General features: G+C 40.6%; 1 protein-coding gene and 1 pseudogene across 4 annotated transcripts in view; one reads left to right on the plus strand and one right to left on the minus strand.

Moving 5' to 3' along the window:
• ipmk (inositol polyphosphate multikinase) overlaps positions 1-21,570 on the plus strand; it is an 81,518-nt gene that overhangs the window by 6,372 nt on the left and 53,576 nt on the right. The window lies entirely within an intron of this gene.
• On the minus strand, positions 5,259-6,230 carry LOC147796043 (uncharacterized; annotated as a pseudogene).

Genomic DNA, 21,570 nt, shown 5'->3' on the forward strand with positions numbered 1-21,570 from the left:
AAGATCTGCCAAAATTGATAACACAAGCCTCCAAAGATGGTCAACAGTACATGTATGTGCTTTCCTTCCATGTACTCATTTCAGACAGTGCAGTGCATCATGGGTGATGCTATACTGCCTTTTTTGTTTGAAAATGAGAAATTTGCATGTTCTTTGCTTATAAAGCATTTCTGTGTGCTATTTGCATATAAAGCATATTCGTGTGCGAGAGTCTGCTCATATAATCTTCTCTTATACTTACTAAATCGGTTACTCACATTACACCCATGGTTACTCACATCACAACTTCCATCACCTCGCCGCATTGAACAGTGAATAGTCACATCATAAAGAACCCAGTTTTTACATTGGGGATCATCAAGAGAATGATAATTGAAAGTGGCAACTACTGAAACTAAGAAATATATTCACTACCTGGGGAGAAAAAATCATATTTTGGTTACTCATGTTACACTACGTTCATTTAAACATTTAGTCATGACATGCTCATGAAATACATGTAATTCAAGCCACTCCTTTTCTAAAATCTGACTTCTAGTGTCATATGTTTTACAGAAAATGCATAACTGACTAGATCATCCTTTAAATTTCCATAAAATAAAACAAAGAAGTTTCCACTTTGGGAAAACTTTCAGTTAAAAATTAACATTCCACTCAAATGACCATTTCTCCAAAAATTCTGTGACAATTCAGTTATTTTGAGTTGTTCCACAAATTTTGAACTGTATTAATCAATGTTTTATTGATAACACTGGATAATGGCTTTCAAATGTGGATTTGAAAGTTTAGGGCCTTGTCCACTGTATCATGGAATTGCTCTGATGCATAAAGGATACAATTTACATGTACATGTAGTAAAGTTTGTTTTAATTTTGCATCATCTACATACTGTACATGTATGTGCACTACATGCATGCTGGACTTGAAACAGTAAAATGTTTATTGTAAAATATTAAATTTTTTTCCAATATGGAAGAGTTTGCAATTTTCCATATTATATCATGACTGTTGGTCCAGTTGTGTTTTTGTGAGACCCAAATGATGGACAGTGGAATATGGGAATTGAATGTACCATTCCGCAAGGCAAAGTCAAGTGGATTGGAACCTTTAATCTGTCACTGAAGTTATCCTCACCATTATCCTCACCATTGCAGCAATGTGCATCATTCATTTTTCATTTTTTTTGTTTGCATGAAGAGAGCTTAAAAGTTGACTCCTGATGGCGTGCTTCTGGAACCCTTGAACAGAAAAATAATGTGCAAAGATTTGAGAATCTGTGATATTTTTTCATTTAGTTACATGTACTTCCTAAAAAATCCAACTTGGAAAAAGGGCTTTGGAAAATATTTGCTATTGTATCAATTTATCCCCGCATGCACAGGACCAGAGAACTGAACTCTGGGACAGGTGGACACTCGCATTCTAACTTTTGTGTCGATTGGCCTGAGCAGCCGTTTATTGAACTTGACACAGTTCAGGTTGTTCCCGCCCGAAGCTGGTGACGTGGAACTGCAAAAAATACATTGCGCACAATCAAAGTATAGCTACCTAGCAATATATTGAAATAGTTCCCACCCGAAGCTGGTGACGCGGAACTGTAAGTATATCTTTCATTTCGTTTCAAGCAAAGTGTAGCTATTCAGCAATAATTACAGAGCTTGTTCCCTGGTGACGCGGAACAGCAGCACATATCAGCAAAAATACCGGTACTATGGCAATCAGCAAATGTCAGCAATTGTTCCTGCCCGAGCCTGGTGACGCGGAACAGCAACTCATATCGGCAAATACATAGAGCCATCAGCAAAAATGTATGAAAAGCAATTATCATATCAGCATTTGTTTCCGCCCAAAGCACATGGAGCGGTAAATTAATTTTTGAATTTACCTGCGTGTACAAAGCCTTCGATATGCAAAATCAAACAGCAATTACATCTGGCAGAATGCAAAATTACCCAACTTTCATGAAAAAATTAGCAAGGATTTACTCCAGCATGCAATAACTTTGGGCCAACCATCAAACGCTGGGATCGGACAGCAATTTCCACGAGGTGCGGCCCGACTTGGGCTTACACTGGGTTGCTAGAATAATGGGCAACTAATGAGCATTTTCAACAACCGCTTACAGCTATTTATGTCAAACGGCAGAAATTACTGAGTACGAAATGGCTTTTCTTAATTTGGCCCTTCATAATCTAGTGACTCCCCCGACAAAGGAAGGGATCAGGCCTTTCCTTTCGGCACATTCCCATAAGTGTCGTAAATAAGAATACAGTGCCTTTAAACCGAGGTCAATTTGCGGTCCCTGAATGAAATTCACGCCAAATGGGCTTGTTGCTGAATGAAGTCGGCAACATGACTGCCGCCAAATAGACCTCAGGTGGTGGTATTAAGGGGAAATGCAACAGGCAAACAATATGGCACCAGGGCTTGGTAGAAGTTGTCGAGAATGAATGAACAACTATCATCAGTCAAATGAAATTCGTCTACATGAAATAATGCCGCGGACGACCACTGAATCTGGGGGTGCCAAATAACGCCCCCATGAGCGTTTCGAAATAATGTTCAGCGAACGTCGCGTACGCTCGAGGGAACTCTGCTGTAGGGCGTGAGGGTAAGTTTGGCGGGGCAGTAACTCGGAATAAAAAATGACAGTATGCGGCAGTGCTTCTCTTGTCAAATTGATGCACTGCCGTGCTAGAATACTCAGTAAATGTTTGTGTACAAGCCCCAGGTCGTTGGCACTAAACTGCAGGATGATGACGTCAGGTAAGATCGGAACAGGAAATCAGAGAACTGGAACATCTGGTGTTTTCGCCGTCCCATCCAGTTGATATAGGCCAGCCGATTAAGACGCTCTCCCCAGGGCGATGACCCCGCCACCCGAGCACACCAGCACACAGAGCCGTCCCCAATGACCCACACAGTTGGCTTGGCAGGGGCCAATTCTCGCAAGAAAAATGAAAAGAAAATCGGAACAAAATACGAGCAAAGCACTTGAGCTAATTCAATAAGTAGCGTTCAATGGAAAATAGCGAGGGGAATCCGAATGTAACGTCGGTAAGCCCCAGACTTCCAACGCTCCAAAATTTTAACATCATCCTCAGACACACCTGCCATAGCTGCAGACGTACATGTAGCTGCCCCTATGCGAAAAAAAGAGAGGTAAATCTGGCGTCGTAAAGCCCTATAAACTCAAGGGCACGACGGAGTGCCGCGACAAACTGGTAACACGTGACAGGACGCCCATCGAAATTTGACAGAAACGGGCCACGGGGGGATGTGGAACAGGCAAGATACATGTAGGACAAAGTCGCCCAGACAGGGCACTTAATGTTTTGCCGGCTATGCGCTGCTGGGATGGAAACTACATAACCATGGCCATATTGATCTGTTTTCGAGTGACGTAGGATAAGTTCGACCCTTAAAGGGAAGTCTTTGACGGTAACATCATACCAACACAACGGACTAGAAGATTGGTGGGATTGGGCAGTAAATTCCCCAATGCGAAGGAACCCCAAGAAACACTAGTAAGAAAGCCACTCGGAAAAGCCAAGCCTCGAAATTACTCGAGCAAACGGCCTGCAAGGCTGGGACCATACGACATAAAATATCATAAGTGATAGGGCGCCGTTTGTCGTGACGACTACTACGCCCACGACGTCCCTCCAGTAAACGTTTGACCAGAAAATGCTTAGTTAAATCAGGATAACTCATTAACTGCAAATTGGAGGAAACCCCCGAGACGTAAGAGGTAATCGTTGTGGGGGCATACCCAGATACCGACAAAAATGCAGTAAATCTATCTGAAGCAGGGAGGGGGAGTGCGCGGCGTCGAAACCATGGGTTTGACTAAACCATTGAAAAAGATGCCAAGCCCTCTGATAAGACAAGTTCGTGCGGGGGGTCACCGCGTCATGCAAAAGACTCTGGACCTCTAACTGAAGACACTCCACAGGTTGTCGGGCAAGGGGGTCATATCGCGGTCTGCAGCGGGTGCGAGATGACGAAATCTGGTCATCTGAAAACGTGAAAGAGCATCAGCAATGCCATTATCCAGGCGTGACATGTGCTGAGATCGAAACTGAATATTGTATGTGAGACATGTCATCACGAGGCGGCGCACCAAACGCATCATTAAGTGACATTTAGACGTTTGTCCGTTGATGACACTAACTACAGCCTAATTGTCACACCAAAATAGCATACGTTTATTATGCAATGGGACAGCCCACTGCTGGACCGCTAGCACAATGGGAAACAACTTCAAGCAGGCAATTGAAAGGGACTGACTTTTTACATGCTCGGGCCACCTCCCTTGACACCAATGGACAGCAAAGTAAGCCCCAAAACCAATTTCAGCAAAAGCATCAGTGTACATGTGCAATTGATCACTACTGTACCATACCGAATCCAGAAACATTATTGTTCCGCTGAAATGTGACAAAAACTGCTGCCACGCCCGCAAGTCTGCTCGGGCACCTGAAGTGAAGCGAATTTTGTGATGAGGTTTGGAGATACCCCTAGCTTTTTTCTTCCGCGATGGGAACCCCAAATCGCTGACAAACTACTCAGAAAGATTGGAGGGAACGTGCGCACTCGGCATGATTAGCCCCAACGAACAGGAAATCATCCAGATAATGCACAATGTTAGGAGATTCGGCCACGTAACGAGTACAGTACTCAAGGAAAGTACTGAACCGCTTGAACGTAACACAGGATATAGCACAGCCCATAGGCATGCATTCATCAAAATAAAATTGGCCGTTATGGGAAAACCAAGTAAATCGAAATCGCTTGGATGGACGGGAAGTAAATGAAAGGCTGACTTAATATCCGACTTAGCCATCAGGGCACTGTGTAGTAAACCTGCGATCATAGTTATCGCCTTATCAAAACTTGTGTATGAAACGGTGGTGTCTGCGGGATCAATGAAATCATTCACCGATTTGCCGATAGGGGACGACAAATTATGGATTAACCGAAATTCACCCGGAGTCTGTTTGGGCACCAGGCCCATAGGTGAACAACAGAAATGAGGAAGAGGCTTGGACAAAAATGGGCCAGCAACGCGACCCAAAGCAACTTCACGATCAATTTTTGACTGTAGAATGTTGGGATGTTTGCGAGCAAATGCAGAATTACGAGCAGAGGTACTAACCCTGGGACCTGAATAGCCTACCTGGAAACCGCGCAAAAAACCTTCTTGCAAAATGTGGGAGTCCTGAGTATTAGGGTAAGCCCGTAAAAAAGGGAGCATACTACTTAGTTTTACCGGGGCTGATGCCAGCTGCTGGCACCCGTGCTAAGACGCTAGACTGTGAGTTTCCTCGACAACGGGTTGCGGTGTGGCCAAATGCCCTGCAGGTGGAGCAGCGATGAGCGAAGCGACACAAGGGGCGATTGCACTGACTTCGGTTGAAGTCGATACATGTAGGTTGACCAACCCCGGTGACTGGGCGCCGACCAGGCTCGAAATCGGACCAGGGGTTGGTGGCAGTGGAGGGGGCACGCTCGCGTTGCTGGTATGGACGAAAAATATGCTGGTGCGAAACGGGCGCACCAAGCAGCACCAGCCAAAGTTCAGCATCAATAGTTGCCCAAGAGCGCGACGGCATACGCGCCTGGCGCAATCGAAACTGGATGTCGTACTCGCGCCAACCATACCCCACATGTCGAAATGCTGCAGATCGAATAGTGTCTGCGTACTTCAATAACGAACGAGTGTGGGTGGGATGTCGCAACAAATACACAGATGCAAAAACTAGAAACGCTGACGTCCACTCCTCGATAGACGTTATACGCAGAGCCTGCTTATGGGGATGAATCTGTCAAAGTGGGGACTCATTGGACCCGATTGTAAAAAGTGTCTCGTCAAAGGAATTATCCAAGCCCGTGCCGCACGACGACTTCAACAAGGTTCCGAATTCTACGTACTCCCCTCTCCAAATTTTGTCTTTTAGATGTTGAGGAATCGCGGCCCCGATATCGTCACAGGCACTAGTTAATGCCATATTCGAATCGGAAGAGGAGGTAATTGACAATGTGCTTGGAGCTGAAGTTCCTGACACCATGGGCGTGAAACGGGAAGGTTGCGGGGCTAATTCAAAAGGAATAGCAACAGGGGACCTACCCGGCTCCAAACATTGCTCGGAACTCCCTCCAGGCCGACTGATGCTAGTGGGTGCTGGCGTTGCATGGGTAGCCTCAACACTCGCACTATCTGGAATCATTCCAACCGTAGCCAACGGTATAATAGTGGTATCCGGACCGGGCGATGCAAGCTGCGGTGCACTAGACCCTGCAAGGGCCGCGCCCACCGACGCATCTTGATGGGAAGACTTGCGAGGCCGCCCCCCAGCATGCTTCGCTCCATCTGTCGGCATAGAAGGAGCCCGCTGCTTGGAATTGGCTTTTGCAAAACAGACAGATTTTCTCTTTTCCAACCAAACACCACGGCTGCTCAAGCAAAAGTGACCGGGAGTATCTCTCCAGTGCTACTAACATTTTTAAGGTCACGCCAGTAACTAATTCGAGGCATTAAATCACCGTGCCAGCAACCGCAAGTGAACACTACTGACCCACTTCGTGACAAGAGCCTCCAATGTCCCGCGATGATGAATTATTTGAAGCTGCAATTTATTTTGCCTCAAATTGATTATAGAAACTGAAAAATTACCTGACCTGAAAAAGAAATATCCAGCCAAAAATTGGACTCATCACTTTCCAAAATCTAAAATACATGAAGAATACTCCAGTGCGGTGATCTCGTATGCAGATGAACATTTACGGTTTCAAATTTTATGGTAGTCGGTTGGTAAAAGCCAAATTAAAAACAGATCAAAATATTTTACAAACTGTTTTGATTCATTAGGTAATAAACTGAATAATCGAATTTTACAAAAGATTCCAATATTTTATTTAACTTTTGCTGACAACAACTGCATTACTGTACCGTACATGTATATCAAACCAACTGAACATGGAACCCATCGATTATGGGTAGGTAAATCTTTGCAACATTTTACAAACTCGTTTTCTCGTAAGCATGCTGAGTGAAAACAAATATGCATGAACAAGAATGTAGGTATGATATTGCCGGACCCGAAAGGTCTTTTAATAAAATTGGTATTTTACCCATCATCAGGTGACCTTTCCTAAATATTAGTTGAGGAAGACAAAGGTAAAATTCCAACATGAGTGTTTCATGGGTTGGTTGCTGTTAGGAATTACAGTGTACATGTATTCTTCTAAAAATTCTCAAACATGATAGGAAGGCCCAATGTGAAATCCCCACACATTATGGGCAGACTACAACACAGGTTCCAGAAGCTTGCTGCGTGACCTTTCACCAGTGCTTTCTGGCTTTATTACCGTAAATAAAGGTATTTATAGAAAATGTAGGTCAGTGCCAAATATCCCAATATTCGATCGAATATCGAATATTCGAATATTATATTTTCTGAATTTGAATATGCGAAATTCATGATAATGAAGGGGGGGTTTTTTGTTGTAAAGGAGAAAAATTGCACTGTGGAGGTTTGTTTCAAGCTGATTCAAATGAAAAGTGGCAGAAATCTTACAACGATTCAAAAAGTAAATTATTCATTAAAAAATATCAAAGGACAAGAACTATTGTTCCCCTCTAATTTTTTTCAAATCGTGGCTGGAGATACTCCTAGGCATGAGAAGCTATTATAGTGATTATAAAGTACAATTGTGTGCATTATTGCAACTGATTTTGTAATGTTCATCAACAATCTGCTGGTTTGTACAAATGAACATTCAGATATTTGATCGAATTGAAGGTTGAACATTCAAATAGTGAATCATTCGTATTTATTCAGCTCTAGAAAAATGTGTCATGTACAAGTACATGTGTACTGGTTTACTTTTTAGTATTTTAACAAAAACTTAAAAGTATGAAAACTGTACGGTTGGTTTAAGTTTCTTGTCCCGTAACGTGGAACTGGTTCTAGACATGTACATGTACAGGTACATGTACAGGTATGGTGTAGTATTTGGGTACTATTTGGTACCCGTACTCTCAGCTCTATTTACAAGTTGTTACCATTTGTGCATATTTCATTTGAGTAGTTGTCATAGAACAGTGTGGCCTACTGGTATTTCAGACATGGCCCTGTGTATCACCATTTGGAAAAACCAAACTCTATACCAGTGTATACAGTATAATGAAGGTTTTCATCATCCATCGGTAACACAACGATAACCCATGAATTTTTGAGAAACCTTTTAAGGACTTTAATCCAAGCATACTCCAAATGGATTACATTTTTTCTCTGGGTAATTAATCCAAAGGCTGCTGTGTTGATTACTCAGCCAATTACTTGTAGTGACTCCCAGGATCATGAAGACATACAGATAAATAAAATTATGCCAAAACATTCTAGCCAGACAGTGTTTGTCTTTTGGCTGAGAATTTATCAGAGACATGAATTCAGTTCAGTGTTGCTTTAATAGGGTTAGACTGAAGGGTGTGTTTGTGTGTGTATTAAGGAGGGAGAGAGCTTTTGTGATAAGTCTCACCACAGTGCGCTTTGTCAATATTTTTGTGTAATTAAGCATGCTATTTCAAGTTGTCCCTGTAACTACAGGGCAAGTATGGTAAACTGGATTCTCACTCCGTGCTATAAGTTGTTTCCAGGAAAGTTTGTACACGTACAAGTAGTCCACATGCATGACATAATTCCCCATTCTTTTCAATCCCCTTGGAATCCATGGAAAAATGTTTGAAGTAACGGTACATGTACATGTACATGTAGAGTATGCACTGTACATGCACCGGTATGTACAGTACATGTATAATATGTACTTAAATGTATTAAATTAACGAACAAATAATGCAGTGCTTTTAAAAACATTTTTAAAAATGGATTTAAATAAGCCTGATATGAAATTTGAAATATCATGATTTCCATAAAAATCTATGTGTTTATGTGTAAAGGTTTTTATACATGTACTGTACATGCACCATAGACGTGCATGATACAGTAGGTTTTGAAGAAGTACATATATATACACGTACACGGCATGTTCTTCATAAAATGGACACAAATGCAACTCTAGATGTCATTTTCCAAAACTTCTTAAAGAGTGATTTTGATCATGTAAAATACAAATTAACACCTTCAGATTTATAAAAATGATTATTTGGAGTAATTAGGCATACTGTGTACATTTGGTGGACATTTGGTTGGTTACCAGTGCAAATCAAATGGAGTTGAATTCATTTAAAGTTTTACGTCATAAAGTTTTCACCAGAGGACTTGATTTCAAAACGTCTCTCAACAACAAGGAGAAATCAAATGGAGTTGAATTCCTTTAAAGTTTTACATCATAATGTTTTCACCAGAGGACTTGATTTCAAAACTTCTCTCAACAACAAGGAGAATTCAGTATATTTTTCAACTGATGGTATTTTAACCATTTCCTGCCAGGGATTCCGGATCTGGACACGTATGCCTTATATACTGGTACGTGGCCGGGGTCTCCGAAAACGGACAAAGGTAACAAAAGACCGTACTCGGAACAGTGTTGTAGGTCTCAAGACCTTTTTTTGCAGTCTCAGTCTCAGTCTTGCCCTTGCCTTGTCAAAGTCACCGTCTTGGGAGGGCCGGTCTCAGTCTCGAAAGTGCCGGTCTCGGTCTTGGAGGCCATCTTGGAGTCTCCCCCTCGAGTCCAGTTGAGACCATAACAAAATGCGCATCTAGCTACATGTACCACGCATGCACGCGGTTGCAAAAGGCAAAATTACCTCCACTCGAGTCAAATCTTCAACCACTGATATAAATACAACACAGTAATGTTCAGATTTTTTGCAATAAACAATGAAATCGATGCTGGAATGAAGACTAGTCAATGCAGCATGATGCAACCTTGTCCCAAGTTGTTACTTTATTTCCAATCCAGAGTAGCCATGCTGCTTGACACCATGGCGATGAGGTTGTGAGTAGCAGAATTCGCACACTGGACTGGTTCCTGTTTCCTACGTAGTCTCTTGAACGTAGGACCGGGACGGGAACCAGTCTGTGTGTGTACGCTGTGAATTGTGTGCATGTGTGAAAGTGCTTTCATTCTGTCTTGTTTGTGGTACATGTTGTTTTAGTAGTTCAATTAAGGTACATCTTTTTCGGACATTTGTTTTTCAGTATTTTACCTACAAAAAAACAGTCTAAAAATTTTTGTTTTTATTGTTCACATCATTTGGGACACTTCGGTTGAAAATGACCAGACGCGGGTAAAAGTTGAGCAGTATCACTGATAAAAGAACTGAGACATTCTTTAACAAATATTTGACTTATTTGTGTGTGTGATTTATGCTAGTGTTTTCATTTTATTTCTTTTGTACTTAATTGTACTGCCATATGTTTGTCCCTACATGTATTCACCTTTTGGTAAAACTTAAACCTTGGTTTATGGTTGATCTTGGTCTTGGATGTCGTGGTCTCGGTCTCCACCTGCAAAAGTCTCGGTCTCGAAGTCCTGGTCTTGGTCTTGAAGGAGTAGGTCTTGGTCTTGGTCTTGTATGCCTCAGTCTTGGTCTCGGACATCAAGGTCTCGGATACAACACTGACTCCAAACAAAAGACCAGGCTGCTGGGAATTACCAACATTTTTTCACTCTCAAAAGGAGAGATAATCCAGCCTTGTTTTGAAACAGTATACCATGGTTTAGGGCATTCAGAGCAAGTGGATTACCACAGGGGACAGAAGCGCTTCACTACCACAGCGATGAGCCGCACAGCACCGCTGCATGCTCGTCTGGCTCCTATTGAAAAGAGGTCAGCAGCACACTGAGCCAGGTTCGTGAACAAAAGAAAGTTATATAACACCGCACAATCTGGGCTCTTTTTACAAGGCTGCAGGCCTGGCTGAAATACTCTGGCATCAATAGATTTGTTTTTCAGGCTAGAGTGGACACCAGACAGTCCTTCACGTGTTTGTAAGTGTCCAGTAAATGAAGATAGGAATTTTTAAAGAATTTAATTTTGAAAACAGAAAAAAATGATGCATGTAAATATCCCGGCCCAGCATCATCAACATTGATAACTGCCCCCCGCAGGAAGTGGTTAAAGCACCTAAGAAATAACTTTAAAAAATATGAGCCATGGGAAAAAAGAGCACAAAATTGATGAAAAAGGATGAAAAAAGTTTGCCTCTCTTAATTCTCTTTAATACCATTTACAGTCTCTCTCACTATACCAGCATACATGTACCGGTATCTGTCAGGTCTTATACCTTTCAAGTTATCTTTAAGTTTGGCTGCATCAAAAATGTATGAGTACAATATGTTCTCCAAGGCCCAAAATTTTGGCAGGGCGGTCCGCCCTGCTAAACTGCCCATGGAGAACACTGGACAGAATTTTGATGACGTTTGAGAGTGCAGAAAATGCTGTTACATGTAGTGCTTGAAAATTCCATGCGGGATGTTCATTTTGCCACTTATTTTGGAGATATTCCCACTGAAAAATAACATTAAAATTATTAACTCTGGGAATTAGATTTTCATCATGAATCGTATTTTCAGTCTTGGACGTTATTTTTTTTTAACATCATTCAGTATGACCGATTTTCCTTTGAGAAACCTTGGTCCGAAGAGGAATATGCCGGAGCGTTGCCATTCTATGGAGGGGCTCATGAATATCAAAAGAAAAAGAGGGCGCACTATCTGGGTTGATTTTAAAGCTACATGTAAAACAGGCCACGATGCAGCGAAATGTTTCTCTAATGGCACCGCGAGGTAATGATGGAAGCCGCAAAATTGCCATGATCGGTATTTGGAACTGTGGTTTTCAGAAACGTACATGTACTTTAAGAAAATGTGATCGGTCCAGTCATAAAATGATGTTGGTTTCGGGGTGCTTTTTTGCACTATTTTAAAGCTTGTGTTGTACATTGATTTTGATTTTAATCGCTGGATTTTTGCAGTCAATTTTTTGACACTAATGACAGAATCGAATAACGTTTGCGACTGCCAACTTCGGGACCCAACTGATTGTGAAAGGTATTTTTTAATTTCATGAGTATGGTTTTAATATGTTTAAATACATGTATTATCACCTTTCACCACATATAAATCTGTGTAAAATAACCACAGGGATTATCACTCCTCAATAAATTTTATTGGCTAGGATTTCAACAGGTTGTTCACATCCGTCAAAAATGCTAATGTTCAAGACTTTAATTATCTCCAATTAAGTTGAAAGATGGACACAGTCATCATTGTTCCAGATATCAGCCATAACTTCCCTCATTACACCAGACATTGGGAATTAATTTACTGCTGTTCTCTTCAGGAAAAATGAACCCCCAAAGTTGAACGTTATCTAATGGTCCATATTTTGAGGAACCTGGCACATGTACGTGTACATACGGTATACGGTGTATGCACCAGTACCCTTCCATGTAAAGGCAGCTGTTCATACTACCGGTAGTACTGTACATGTACATGTACAATGTATACATAAGATTTACCATAGAACTTGTTATATTTGGCTTTTTCGCAGTTTCGTAGTGTTCTGTTTTCTGTTTTCTCTTTTTCTTCTTCTGCTCAAAAGCCCATTTTTTTTTTCACATTTTTTTGTCACAGCCACTTGAGTGCTTTTGCAACTTTGGATCTTCATCAAACTTATACCAATGAAGAACCCAGATGGTCCAAGAAACATGACATCATGATGACGTCATCAAGTGATTTACATGTATAATTGATTTTTCAATATTTATTTCAGCCCATTCACTTTGTACATGTTTTCTGGGCACTATTTTGGTACCTTAGTTATCATTGATTATCGTCAAAGTTACAGCAAGCACTAACTATAAAACGAAATACATGTATAATACTGAAATATTTACATCGTAATGACATCCAGGGATCTGCCGCTGCCGGTCGGCGCCGGTCGGGCCCGACCGGCACGCAGAATTGCCGACCGCCACAATCTGCCAAATCAACTTTTCCGACCGGCACATATTCCCGATAAGAACCCAAATAAAATAGCATCTTGGTCGAGGGATCGATCGTGAAGATATGAAGATCGTGAAGAAACCGTAAAATTTCTTCGTAAATTTCACTTTGCACTGCCATGCGTATCATCTGCGCACCCACGTACGTGCATATGCAACATATCTGGACCAAATATTAACATGAACCAATAGGAGGCTTTGTTACGCGCAATGCATGTGTACATAGTGCGTAACGAATCTTTCCATTGGTTGGAAGGCCACACATAGGCTTGCATATGCAACGCTCTCAGTGCGCGAAGATCGGAAAACTCCCTCTCCATGATGTACAGCGTTGTTTATCCAGTTCCGCATTTTACCCAGTTCCACAACTTGAAAAGAAAATTTGGCTTAACTTTCAGAAAGACAAAATTGCAAATGACCCCATTCACACTTCGTTTAAACACTTAAAAATCTGGCAGAAAAACAATTTTACATGTACTTGCAAAACTGACAATCGACCGTGACTGTTTTTCGCTGCACCGACCACGGTTAGCAACATTTGGTGCATGTATTTTCTGCTCGATGTTGCATAAAACAATCACTGCGATCGTTTTTTAAACCAGCGATCGCACCGCATTCGTTAATTGTTGTTTATCCCACGATGAAAATATTAACTCCGCAATTTTTTTATTCAAAAGTAACAGCATGATTTTGCCTTTTCCGTAAACGATTTCCATATGGCAAGATACACGCGCTCAGTATACACGTGACACATGGCCAGATGTGTCAGAAAAGCAAATGGCCAATCTACATTATGTTCATGTAGACTTTGAAATGACTGTTCAGAAAATCCCTGCACTCATTTATGAATGTCGTTATCCCATATGCATACTGTACGAACATTCGTACAAAGAAAATAAGGAAAATATTCCGCCAAGATTTTGCATGTTTCGCCTTATTTTCAACACACAAAAAAAAAATGAAAAATGATTTGAATAGCAATGAAAAATTATGGGCATCATAGAGATAGAAATTAATTCAATATTTAAGGGATTTACAGAATAAAATCAATATTTATTTCTACTCTTTTTTTTATTTCAATTGCCCGTCTAAAATTATCACCTCACCCTAGTTGACCAAAATTACAAATTTTCAAATTTTTTTATAAAATTTCAGAAATTTCAGACATGAGATCCCTAATTCTAGGCTGTGTATACACAGCTGAAAACACCCAGAAAGTGCTGTTTCTGGCCATCTGGGGGCTTTTAGATTCCAAAAATTTTCTGGTACGTTCCGCGCCAACCGATGGTGGCGCTCCGCTTAGATAGTCCTGCCGGCACTAAAACCATCCTGGGCAGAACCCTGGACATCATCAAATTATGTATTATTAAATTTTGAATACTTACATATTCCATTAAATTTATAAAAATCCATATATAACATCTATCGTGGCCTCCCGCAACATTCTGTTTGCAGCAAGTGGCAGGATAAAATGTGGTCTTGAATTCATCTCGTGTGGGTCAGATCACGTGATTCTTCCTTCCGGATGAAACCGGAAGTGGTCTTATTTGTTAAAATTGGTAATACATGTTGGTATCAAGTTGTTTTCAATGGTGTTAGTCTGTTGGGGTATAGTATTCTTCAAATCATCTACTGATGACGTCACCTTTCTGTAGATGTCGAGCGCCCTCAAGCGACAGGTTAAAAATTAAAAAAAAAGGAATTTTGAATAGACGTCTGTGGCGGAGTTTGTCCGAATTGCCTGAAAATTGATGTAGATAACCATCTTTTCCCAGTCAACACGTGTGTGAAGTTTGGGGCTGATGCCGTCATCAGACTGGAAGTTTTATTAGGTGTCACAGTGGTATTTTTCGAAGTGTACAGAACTGGATTTCTTTTAGTTTGAGGCTGTTGTACTCATAAAAAGAAAGATTCTGATACCTCACTTGTCTAAAAACTCCATATATTTTTGAAATTACGATTAATTTAATGCTGTGTAATATGCGCCATATTTCTGGGAAAATGCAAAAATGCTTAATTAGCCATATTTGAGAACTCATAAATCAAGAAGTAAAGCACCTACTACCACCAAACTTCAGATTCTACACCATGTCTGGCCATATATTACTGCTATTTAATTTCAGTGTCTCAAAATATTCACTTTTGAAAATATGACCGACCAAAAATTGCCTTGAAGTAAATATTGACTATTGATAATTGATGAATTTGTACAGGAAACGGCCAAAATTGAGTAATTTCAGCATAACTGGAGAACTAAACAGTGTATTGACATCAAACTTGGAGTAGCATCATTTGGAAACATTTGCAAATAATATAATTCTCAGTAGTTTAAAAAAGGTAATAAACAGCTTTTGGGGTCAAAATATAAATTTTCTTTATATATGCTTGGAAATACCAATTAAAAGCTCCATTTTCTTAAACAGTGGGTGAAAGACAGTTTTCAAACAATTCAAACACTTAGTTCAGAAGTATAATGTATTGAAAATAAACTACATGTGAAATTTCAATTGTATTTGCATTAATTTGGTACTAATTAAAGGGGCATTCTATGACAAATATAACACTTTGAACAAATGGTTGAAATATAATGCACAGAGTTTACATATTTATCAGTAGGGTTTTCTGCATTAAAAATCATCAACTTTCACCACTGTAGCATAACCCATTCAGAAATCACTTTATGCATGTATTCTATTTTCAAAGTGGAAGTAATACAAATTCTGAAGTTAAATGTTAATTGCAGACAAGAACTTCACCATGCCTTTAACCACTTCGGACCGGGGCATTTTTCAACGTTGAGGATGCTGGGCTGGCATGACTGTCATTTTTTCCGTTTTCAAAATCCTTCAACAATTCATCATTCCATTTAACAGTCGTTTATAGCCGCACGGAGTAATCTTCAGGCACTACTCTAAGTTGACAGGTGACCTTCACTGACGCCCGAATATTTCAGCCAGGCCTGCAGCCTTGTAAACAGAGCCCAGATTGTGCGGTGTTATACAGCTGTCTTTTGTTCACGAACCTGGCTCAGTGCACTGCTGACCTCTTTTCAATAGGGGCCAGATTAGCATGCAGTGGTGCTGTGTGGCTCATCGCTGCGGTGGTGGAGAGCTTTTGTCCCCGGTGGTAATCGGCTTGCTCTAAATACCCCAAACCCTGGTATACGGTTTCTAAATAATGCTGGATTATCACCACTTTTGAGAGCGAAAAATGCCGGTAATGCCCAGCAGCCTGGTCTTTTGTTCGGAGTACGGTCTTTTGTTACAGGGCCCTGTTTCCTTTGTCCGAGTTCGGAGACCCCGGCCACACATATAAACCATACGGCTCCGATCCCGGAGTCCCCGGCTGGTAGTGGTTAATACGTCATACATCTACATGTACATGTATGTGAACGTCACATGTTTTGAACTACATGTAGGTTCACATGTCAAACGAGCCTGCAAGGTACACAGAATGGTAAGTTTCATGTAACTCCAGAAGATAATCCATTTCAGCTACATGTACATACCAAGCTCTGCCATTGGCCGAAGTAACAATGAAGTCATGTGCAAATACAAACTTACTGTCTATTGTATCAATGTCATTTACCCGAGGCCAACGATGGGCATTTTGAAACCCCCGTACTTAAAAATTTAACAGCTCCCCTCTCTGCTGATATTACGCTTACAACACTCCCAACAAACCAATCATTTTTCGTATGCAACTGCCACCCACTCACCTTGAGCCTTAAACTTGTAAGGATCCTTCTTTCCAACTGACTTTTCTACTTTTTGCTTTTTGGCAGGTACTTCAGAAGAGTCCCTGTGCCCAGTCACATCGTTTGTGTGAGAGCTGCATGCACCTATGCTTACATCTGTGGCTAACCATAGAGCTACAGCTCTATGGGCTAACTCACTTGTCGTCTGAAGCACTGCCTTCAAATCTGACATGAGTGTATCTAGGTCTTTCCAAACACGAGACACTTGTCTACCACACCAAGAACAGTTTTAAGATATCTTATTTCGTCCTTTACAATATCAAGTTTCTCACTATGCTTTGTGGGTTGTGTCAAAACATTCTTAACATCATCTGCTGTAATGCAGGGGCCACCATGCTTTTTCACTTTTGCTACAAGTTTTTGTTTCACTTCGATCTTTGCTGCCTCTTTCTCTTTCATTTGTCTGTTGACATCTTTCATACGCTCCTCTGTTTTTCTCAGCACCTCCTTCTCCGCTTCTCTGTGCTTCTGCCTGTAGTGCATTACACTTTTCTTGTGCAATGCATGGCAACCTCCACTGGTCATCACATGATTTTGAAGACAGCTACTGAGAAACGGTCTTGTTAGTTTTCACCATCTGGATGCCAGAGTGATAATGCAATGAGGCATGTCTACGGCATGACCTTACAATGTTTCATTTTTTCTCTAAGCTCATCATCTGGCTCACTTCCATAAATACCCCCTTCAAGGAAATCCTGCAGTTGTCTCATCGTGACTTCAACAAATCCAGCCATTATCTTTTCCAAAACATTCTTGGTCAAATCGGAAAATGGTGTTTGAAACAAACTTGCATACACAACGTCTTGTTGAACTTGAAACTCCGGAAAAAGACAAACGCCTTCCTGAAGCAACTCTGTTCCATCCCGAGACCATCCCTGAAATTCGTCCAACATGACCTGTATATACTTATCTTGGTCCAAGTAAAGTACCCCACTTTTTAGCATGTTCAAAAACGGGCCCGTGATAATGTAATGAATGATGCCAAGAGCTCTTATGACAGAATGAGTATGTGGGCATTAGCAATCTAATAGGACACTTTCTAACTTCATGTTAAGCGAGCCTTTATACGCCTGTAAAAATGTAGCGATGTGGTCGTGATGAAAATATAAGTCACCAGCACCTTGGAAGAATTTGTTGTATCTGTTCATTCTGAAGCTAGTTATGTAGAATTCCTCGTTCAGCGTTTCTGAGCAGAAGGCATCCCACTGGGTTTTGCAACCATTTTTCTGGTCCCCTTGTGGGCCTAATACATCACATCCTGTTCTGATGGAGCCCCAGCCAACTCTCTTGAAGAGTTAAATCTACTAAACTTAGCACTAACATCCATGTCAAGCCCCTGGCCCATCTCCTGAACAAAATCTTTCTCATGCTTTTTCAAAACACTTTCACATGTGTTTAAAATCCCAAGCAGAAAGTGGGCATTACAAAACAAAAGATGCAACTCAACTGAGTCTTCACCCAGAAGACTGTCCTGGTATGACTGTAACTGGGTATTAACTACTTCCTGCCAGGGATTCCAGATCCGGACACATATGCTTTATATGCGTGGCCGGGGGGGAGGGTCTCTGAACTCGGACAAAGGGAACAGGGCCTTGTAACAAAGAATGTACTTGGAACAAAAGACCAGGCTGCTGGGCATTACCAGCATTTTTCACTCTGAAAAGTGGAGATAGTCCTCCCTTGTTTTGAAACAGTTTACCATGGTTTGGGGCATTTAGAGCGAGTGGATTTACCACTGGGACAAAAGCATTCCACCACCACAGGGACGAGCCACACAGCACCGCTGCATGCTAATCTGGCCCCTATTAAAAAGAGGTCAGCAGCTCACTGAGCCAAGTTTGTGAACAAAAGAATATTATGTAACACCACAAAATCTGGGCTCTCTTTTTACAAGGCTGCAGGCCTGGCTGAAATACTCAGGCGTCAATAGATTTTGTCGTTCAGGTTAGAGCAGACACCAGACATGCTTTCACGTGTTTGTAAGGGTCCAGTAAATGAAGATAGGAATTTTTAAAGAATTTTGAAAACAGAAAAAAAATGATAAATATCCCGCCCCAGCATCATCAACATTGATAAATGCCCCGGCAGGAAGTGGTTAAATGTCTTGTTTAAGCTGGATCTGTCTGAAATTACAGCAAACATATTTTTCATCATGCATTTTTAACACCTCTTCCTCGTCATCATCAGTGACCACTAGGTCACTTAGTTCCTCTATCATAGCAATGACATTGTCAAGAAGTGTAGACGCATCCTCTACAGCAACCGATGAAAACCCCCCTGATATTGTCTGCCCCGTGTTCAAGTTTACCTGTTGTCCTTTTTTTTTTTTGCCATCTCATGAAGTCCCATCCCCATGAAGATCCCACTCGTCAGAATTAACCATACCTTTGGCAACTTGCAGCTTACCTGTACTTAATACATGGGCTCTGTCAACCATATCATTTACAGTTGAAGCAGATGGCACGTTGTCGATGTTGACTTTGTTGAAGAGCCACTTACATGCTTTTTACAAAACACCCCCACACTTTTGTCGTTAGGATATCATACTCACAACAAAGTTCCATGACACATTTCTCTACATTGTCTTTAAATGGTCATCCCATCCCCTCCCCCTCAGTTTTATTTGATTAGACACCAACTTTGCATGTTCCAAGTCTAGCCTTGCACATTCCTCCTTAAGATCCTTCAAGTCTTTTAGCAGTTTATTCATTCCTCTTCTGAGTGACACAATCAGTTTTGTCTGACTGTTCATCTTCCTTTGCAAGCCTTTGATTTTATTTGTCAACCTTTGGACATCCTTTGATTTTGTTTCCATTTCTTTATTTTTTATTTTTTTCTATGTTTGTTTTAAGGTACATCTTTTAGCTGCAGAGGCTCTGATAAACAGCACTTGATCAGTTGATCTTGCATTCGTCAGCATGTCTGTTTTTTCCTTCAACTTTTTTTTTCAATCTTTGTACTTCTGCTTCAGCAGTTTTGATCTTAACGGTTTTGGTGCGCAGATTTTTCTCAAGGTTTTCCAAAAGTTTTTCAGTCAGGTTAATTGTTTCTGATTTTTCTTTGCAGAGATCTTTGAGAATCTTTACTTCCTCTTGAAGGTTGTTGTTTTCTTTTGTTTTAGATTTTAGTGCTGCCTCTTTCTTTTTTTCTTCTTTGACTTTCTGTTTTTTCTTCTGCTTTCTGTGTGCTTTCCACTCTACTTGTCGTGCTGCTTGAGGCACTGGTATTGCATACTCTACTTTTATATGTACTATCATTTATGCTACCATTACATGTACTAGCCTCCACGATAGGCACTTCATTTACTTCTAATACCTCGTTAAGAAATTCACTGACTGTGTTACTTCTTCCTTTGGATTTGTTGAGTTTTGTATACAGGCAGGTCAACTTAGTTTTCTTAAGTTCACTTCTTATTGTCCATTCCTGATACCTATTGGAATACAAATTGTTCACGGCAAAAAATACTTTACTGCCAAAAGTACTCGATAGCTCCAGACAGATTCCTCGAGACAGATACTCCTCACGTTGTACTGGAGGATTGTCGAAGGACAGGCGGGACATGCCAACTGCTTCACACCTTTGACCCGAAAAAACATTCAAGGAAGGGGAAAACTAAATTAAATGCACCCCATAAAAAACCAATATCAAAGTACAATTGATGTACACTGAAGAGAACAATGAAAAACAATTTTAAAGGAAAAAAAATGCACTGACGCATCTATGAAATTGAGATTGACTGCTTGGCTGTAGAAGTTGTGATGGTCAGATGCTTGGAGTTCAAGAACAGAATGGTACAGTTGATTCAAGAAGATGATTACATTTCGCTGAGGGGTAGTTTGGAAAAAGTTTTCCCATCCAAATGACTACATCTTTCCATGATTTCTGATAGCTGATCTTCATGGAATACATCTGAAGAAGTAGCTGATGTATCAATTCTAACTTTGCAAAGTTTGGACGCCACCCATGACCCACTTCTAGAAAAACTGTCTTGAGCACAGCACTAGTTTTATCATCTGTTCAAAACAAGAGTGAAGTTTGATTTAATATAATGACTAAGGTTATGGTAAATCCTCTCTTGATTTTGCTATATTTATAAGTGAAGACAATAAGAAAAACTTACGTGGGAAATAGGAATGAGTGACATTCTGATTTGGGCACAATTTTCTATACTTGATAACAAATATAGCAGAATTGTTCACATGGTATGTAAAAAGTTATTTTATCACAAAACTAGTTAAACATGATGGGTGAGTTCGTCACGGTGCCGCTTTCATGAAAATAACGAGGGAAAATTAGCTTAATGAAATCAAATGTAAGCTTGAGAGGCAATGTAGGAAAATGCGGACATAAGGACGCATCTTTGTTCCGTACAGAGATTTACAGAAGTTCTTCGCAGTCATAGCTCAAGTACATGTATGTACAGTGTACATGTAAACTGCCACAGGTTTAGCCAACTTTACACTGAATTAACTTAAATGCATTTACTCAAGTTTATGTTTATACAATTATTTATTTATTTACATGTAATTTGGATTTGTCCCATTTTTTTAATATGTAAGTCAGTTATGTTATTAGTTGTTTTTTTGTTTTGCTTTCCATGATACCTGTAAGTGGAGGATCTCCGCTCAGGCCTCGAAATAGTACTAGCCCAGTGTACAAATTCCAGCTTAAAATACTCTGGGCTACCTAAACTTTGTTCCCTGGTTGCCTGGTGGGCTAGTGAAAAATTTAGAATAAGCCTACCTGTTAAAACTTGGATCAAAATAAATACATGTATTCAATATAAATCTATATATAAATATCAGAAAGTAAGCAAAAAGTGGCAGTTTTTGCCTA

The sequence above is a fragment of the Acanthaster planci genome, linkage group LG19 (genome assembly GCF_054643075.1).
Source record: "Acanthaster planci isolate LZ-2023a linkage group LG19, COTS_SCS, whole genome shotgun sequence".
Lineage (NCBI taxonomy): Eukaryota > Metazoa > Echinodermata > Asteroidea > Valvatida > Acanthasteridae > Acanthaster > Acanthaster planci.